At 42.6% G+C, this 5,636-nt stretch overlaps 1 pseudogene; it reads left to right on the top strand.

Annotated features, from left to right (window-relative positions):
- Nucleotides 1-2,109: 2,109 nt before the first annotated feature.
- Nucleotides 2,110-3,200, top strand: LOC102823193 (annotated as a pseudogene).
- The last annotated feature ends 2,436 nt before the right edge of the window (nucleotides 3,201-5,636 follow it).

The following is a 5,636-nucleotide window of genomic DNA, read 5'->3' on the forward strand; positions in this document are numbered from 1 at the left end:
CTTTTACCCATTCAAACCATGCCTCAATCCCTGTATCTCAGAGCCCTGTTGTTCCAAGGTTGAGCATACATCATTATTTACCTCTGTCCCACTTTGTTCTATTATTTAAAAAAATATATTTATGTTCTATGTACATTCATATTTTACTTTGACCACTTTTAGAAGCTATCTACAAATTTAAAACATTGTCAGCTTAATATATAATGTTACGTGCAGTCAAGACGGTTCCAACTCATGTGCCACTGTATAATGTTTCCAAGGAAGGGCTGGTGAGTTTGAACCATCGACCTTGTGATTATCCTACAACACCTCACCAACACTCCTCATATATAATTTGTTGTTGTTGTTAACTGCCATTGAGTCCGCTCTAGTTCATAGCAGCCCTGTATAGGGTTTCTGAAGAGCAGCTGGTGAGTTTGAACCATCGACCTTGTTGTTCGAATTGACTTTGCAGTCTAGTAATTACCCTACAGCACCACACCAGGACTGCTAATATATCATAGAAAACATAATTTTGAGGTGATACATTTTCTCATATTTGAGTTTATTTGGGGACATGAAATTTCATATTGAATTCTTAATTGTCTGTTTAACTTTGTATGTTGGTATTCTCTAAAGTGACTCTAAGGAGCCCTTGTGGCAAAATTGGGTTAAACACTGGGATTGCTAACCTGAAGGTCAGCAGTTCAAACCCACAACTCACTGTGAGAGAGATCAATGAGGCAGTCATCTGCTTCCCTAAAGGTGCGCAGCATCAGAAGCCCTCAGGAGAAGTCTTGCTGAGTCCAAATCAACTCAATGACAGTGATGAAGTCACTTTTAATAACTGAAGGTCATATGGCATTGAATATAGAGCCCATGACCTAAAACTATCGCTTTCATAGTATTTCAATTGGCTGCTAAACTTTTCTCTTTTCTACCTGTTTCTTGATTTCTGTGGAACAATTTGAATATTAAAAGAAAAGTAAAGAAGGTAGCAGTATTCACAGATTGCCACCTTTGTACTGAGCTCCTCATATGATTTGGAACCATTTATGTGTGTCACTGAATGTGTGTTATTCCCACAGTGGACATGTGTGTCCTCAGTACTAGACAGGCTGTCCCAGAATCCCCCAGGGGCATGCCTGTGAAAGAAAAATTAACAGTAGACAACTTACTGTGATTTTAAGGGGGGGTTTCAAAATTAGCAAAATTATTGAGGTATATTAATAATTTTGTGAATTACTCAGTTGACCCATTGTGTCATACTGTCAAATGTTGGTTTATTCTCACTTCCCAAGGTAAAGATATACATATGAACCAAACTTGACATTATTAGAGTATTTTTGATGGATCGTATCCATCAAAGGCCTCCTGGTGTGGAGCACATGTGTGTGTGTATTTTTGTGTATAAACAAATCAAGACAAAGTTAGAGAGTCAGATAAAATGATAGCTAAGGATATATCATATCCATTGTTTCCTTCCTTGTAGCTTCTTAACCCAAAACACTGTCATAAAGCTCACTGATTCATGTAGTGTCACCTAAGACCCAGCACAAGGTCCTCTAGTAAAGAATACTACACTGATGTCAGCTCAGTCATGGTTCCCACGGATGTTAAATTATGTTTCTACCTAAGACAGTTCTCATTTTTAAAGTTCTGCCATTCTTGATTCTTTTCATTTCCCACAAATTATGATTTAGACAGCTGTAACTTAGAGACAGTCCTGGTGTGGTGATGTGGGATAATGCACTGGACCACAAAGTCATTTGATTCATAAGGTCAGCGGTTCAAACTCACTAGCCACTCCTCAGAAACCTTATAGAGAGTCACTATGAGTTGGAAGCAACTCAATGGCACTTAACACCACCAACAACAATAGATGAAGGTTATGTTATTTGCATTCGAATTTCTGTTTTCTTTTTCTGTCCATCACAGTGCCGGTGGCTCTAGGTGCCACATCACTTGTGACATAATTGACTTATGATGTCACATTACAAATTCACACAATGGGCCCTCCATTGTCATTTATTTAACAATTGTGAATCTTCATTGATTTATGATTGAATGAGTTCTTAAAAGAGTCTACTAATAATTTTCACACAGTAAAAGCTGATGAGATAAAGTGGGATGAATGATGTCACTCTGTGAGGATTGCAAACAATGTCATAAGACAAAATGTGTCTGGATTGTGATTGGAAAACGAACCTGCTCTGTAAACCTTCACCCAATCCACAATGAAAAAGAGACCAACTCATGAGACAATAAAATAGGAAGTGTTTATAAATAGTGCCACACAGCTATCTGTCTGTCTGTCTCACAGGGAAGTGGCAAAAAGTCAGACGCTCATCACAGAATTCATCCTGCTAGGATTTTGTGTTGGCTCAAGGATACAGCTGCTCCTCTGTGGGCTCTTCTCCCTGCTCTACACCTTCACCCTGCTGGGGAACGGCGCCATCCTGGGGCTTATCTGTCTGGACCCCAGAATGCACACCCTCATGTGCTTCTTCCTCTCCCACCTGGCAGTCGTTGACATATCCTATGCCTGCAACACGGTGCCCCAGATGCTGGTGAACCTCCTGAGCCCCACCACGCCCATCTCCTTTGCTGGCTGCATCACAAAGACCTTCCGCTTTTTGATTTTTGCTCACACAGAATGTCTTCTCCTGGTGGTGATGTCCTACGATTGCTACATAGCCATCTGCCACCCCCTCCAGTACTCTGCCATCATGAGCTGGAGGCTCTGAACGCTCCTGATGATCACTTGCTGGGCTTGTGACTTCCTGTTGGCCCTGGTCCATGTCGTCCTCCTCCTGAGGCTGCCCATCTGTGGGCCTCATGAGATCAACCACTTGTTCTATGAATTCTTGTCTGTCCTGAGGCTGACCTGTGTAGACACCTGGCTCAACCAAGTGGTCATCTTTGCAGCCTGTGTGTTTATCTTAGTGGGGTCCCTGGGCCTGATGCTGGTCTCCTACACCCACATCCTCATCACCATCCTGAAGATCCAGTCCGGGGAGGGACACAGAAAGGCCTTCTCCACCTGCTCCTCCCACCTCTGTGTGGTCGGGCTCTTCTTTGGCAGTGCCATCGTCATGTACATGGTCCCCAAATCCAGCCACACCGAGGAGCAGCAGAAGGTCCTTTTCCTGTTCTACAGCCTTTTCAACCCCATACTGAATCCCCTGAGATCACAGAGAAGGCCGCCCTGTGGAGAATAATGTACAAGGACAGGCATTCCCAACTAGAGAGACCTCTGCTGAGTTTGGGTGCTGAGGACTGCCTACACAGGACAAGTTCTTACTGACCCAGACCAAGCCCAATCTCTTCCTTTGCAGGAAAATTGTAGCTTTCTTCCTTTCACTGACTTTCTATCAAGTTTGATTTTATGCAAGATTTTTTTTTTTTTTTGCTCAATGAGCTGTGTAGCTATAAAATTAAAACTCATTTTAATTCCTAATTCTGGGTCTTCCCTCCCTAGTGACTGTGGGTCAGACAGGATTCTAAGCACTTTGCGTGTGCGATCTCCTTCAACCCTCAGTACAGCCCAGTGAGTCTAAATATGAGGGTGACCGTCACTTTACATCTACAGAAATGGAAGCATGGAGACACTGAGCAGCTTGCCCTATGGCTCACAGCAAAGAGTGCCTAGTCCAGGGTAGAAAATGTAGAACTTCAAATATACGAGCATAAGTCCAAAACTATCACTACAAAATCATAGGAGCTTTTACTAAACGAAAACATCAAATGTGAAGCTATTGTTTCTCGACATCTCCTCCATCTATGCCTGCGTTTCTGAAGGTGATGCTTCAGTCTCTCTAACCCTTCCTTGAAGAATTCTGCACTCTTTGATTTGCACCATGTCAAAATGACAGTTTTAGCAACCTTGAGGGACTCACATCGTGTTCATCTTAAATGTATTAATGGGACAAAAAGAAGTCCAAAGGGGCATGCTTGTAGGTGTAGGTTGGATGGGGTAAGATTTCCAAAGGAGTTTTCCCAAGACAATCCTTGCTGTCTTCAAAGAATGAGTAGGTGCCTTGTCATGATGGGGGAAGAATCCCTGAGTACAACTTTCCTGGCATTTACTCCCAGCACAGTTTTCCATTTTCTTTAAACTTCTTCATAATGAGCCCCCGTCATAGTCCTGTGTCCTTCGAGAAAGAAAACTTATCCAGGTTACTCCTTTAGGATTTGAAAAGCCCGTCTCCATAACCTTCTGAGCTGACCTCTTTGCCTTGAACTGAACTGCCCCAGCAGATCCCCTAGGAAGCCACTAACTTGTTTGGACCTTTTTGAGGGCATCCTAACAAGGCTAAGGTACGTGCATTACCATGTGAGCTTGTCTCCAGCCACCCATGGTTCACAGAGACATGCACCAACACATTTTATTTGGAATAACATTGTGCATGCATCAACTAAAACCACAGCAGCAGTGCTTTCTGACTTACTCTCATCCAACTGAAGAGCAGAGCCCTGGTGGTCTGGTGGTCTATCCGCTGGGCTGTTAATGGCAGGGTCAGTGGATGGAATCCACCCATCACCCCACAGAGAAAGATGAGGCCTCCTGCTCCCATAGGGATTTACAGCCTCGGAAACCCCACACAGGGTTGCTATAAGTCAGAGCTGTCTGTACAGCATACAACAACAACTGAAGTCAAGTTAGCCAATGTTCTAAAAATGAAAAAGTTAGACATCTTATTGTCTATCAGTAACTTTTAGTTCCAGATTTAGTCAGTGCTTGCAAAAGTTTTATATGGAGAGGATGTTGTTGTTGTTGTTATGTGCCGTGGAGTCTGTTCTGACTCATAGCGACCCTGTACAGGGTTTCCGAGACTGTAAATCTTTACAAGAGCAGAAAGCCTCATCTTTCTCCTGTGGAACAGGTGGTAGCTTCGAATTGCTGATCCTGAGGTTAGCAGCCTGATTTGTAACCACTACGTTGCCAGATCTCCTTATGGAGTGTATACTGACCACTAATAATATATAATTATCCAGTGATCAGAGCTAAATGACAACTGTATTAGTGCTTAATATAAAAAGATGTGGGCACTGTATATGTAAAACCGAGGTTATGGCTTTTTATAAAGCTAAGTTCAATGACAATTTTTATATTCCCTCCATTTCTTATGGTGTTGCCTATTGGTCCAGTTGTGAGAAATTCTGTTTTCTTTACATTGAGTTGTAATCCATACCAAAGTTAGTAGTGGTTGATCTTCCCAGTAAATGCATTAAGTCTTCTCCACTTTCAGCAAGCAAGGTTGTGTCATCTGTATATCACAGGTTGCTAATGAGCTTTCTTCCATCCCTGATGTTGCATTCTGGTTCAAATAGTACGGTTTCTCAGATTATTCACACAACATACAGATTGAATAAGTATGCTGAAAGGATACAACCCTGACCACACCTTTCCTGTTTTTAAACCATGCAGTAGCCCCTTGTTCTGTTCAAGCAAATGCCTCTCGGTCTACTTTCATGAGCACAGTAAAGTGTTCTGGAATTCCCATTCTTGGCATATTATTCATAGTTTATTATGGTCCACACAGTCGAATACTGTAGGAGACCGCAATCACTGAGGTGTTGAGGCCCTGTGTCATGGATGAAAATCCTACATGATGGCCCCACTCAGGATGGCTAGCCAGGGACCCTGAGGGCCC

This window comes from Chrysochloris asiatica, unplaced genomic scaffold (genome assembly GCF_000296735.1).
Source record: "Chrysochloris asiatica unplaced genomic scaffold, ChrAsi1.0 scaffold00041, whole genome shotgun sequence".
Lineage (NCBI taxonomy): Eukaryota > Metazoa > Chordata > Mammalia > Afrosoricida > Chrysochloridae > Chrysochloris > Chrysochloris asiatica.